The sequence below is a fragment of the Octopus bimaculoides genome, chromosome 6 (genome assembly GCF_001194135.2).
Source record: "Octopus bimaculoides isolate UCB-OBI-ISO-001 chromosome 6, ASM119413v2, whole genome shotgun sequence".
Classification (NCBI taxonomy): domain Eukaryota; kingdom Metazoa; phylum Mollusca; class Cephalopoda; order Octopoda; family Octopodidae; genus Octopus; species Octopus bimaculoides.
The window spans coordinates 11,199,258-11,200,265 of record NC_068986.1 but is presented as its reverse complement, the minus strand read 5'-3'; positions in this window follow the sequence as shown (position 1 = coordinate 11,200,265).

Here is a 1,008-nt window from a genome sequence, read left to right as displayed (position 1 = left end):
CATCATGCTCCATTGCCAGCTTTGGCATGGTTTCTACAGCTGAATACCGTTCTTAATACCAACTACTTTACAGAGTGTACTGGCTGCATTTTTTTCATAGCACCAGCATTAGTGATGTTACCATGCAGCTTGCAAAACTATGATCCCTAAAGGAAGCAGCTTTGTGATAGGGGACAAGGGATAAAAGTATGAGAGAAGGGGCCAGAGCAGAACAAGCTTCTTGCTGTAGAGGAGCCACATGGCTACTTATATTCTAAAAGAGAGTGGGGTGACTGAGGTAGAGCTGGAAAGAGATAAAAGTAATGATGATGAAGTGTCTGTTTGGGTCCTCAATGTACAAAAGTATGAGGAACAGAAGAATAGTTACAGCAACAATCATTCCAGTTGATCCGAGCAACAGAACAGCCTGCTCATGAAATTAACGTGCAAGTGGCTGAGTACTCCACATACACCCTTAATGTAGTTCTTAGGGAGATTCAGCATGACACAGAATGTGACATGATTGGCCCCTTTGAATTACAGGTGCAATTCGTTTTTGCCTGCTGAGTCGACTTGAGTAACAGGAAATGAAGTATCTTGCTGAAGTACACAACATGCTGTCAGGATTTGAACTCATATCCTTATGATTGTGAGCTGAATGCCCTAACCACTAAGTCATGGATGGTAGAGGGTAGAGGTTGCAAGAGTGAGACACCAAACCTTAGTCACAATTTATGCTCCTAACACCAGCTGAATGATAACCAAGTTATTTTACTAAATTCTTTGTTATATTTAAAAAATTAATTGAAAGAAACACACAGCATCTCAAAATAAATACAGTAACAAAGGGGTTTAGATCACTTCAAAGTTTGTATTATAGAATGAGGGTGGGGTCAGAGAGGTTGTTATCAAAAGGCTTAACCTCTTATTACCATTTTTCTGTTGAAATGGACTGCCTTTGTTTCAATTAATTTTGAAAATAACGACGAATTTAGAAAAATAATTTTGTCATTGATAAGCTGATGTTTC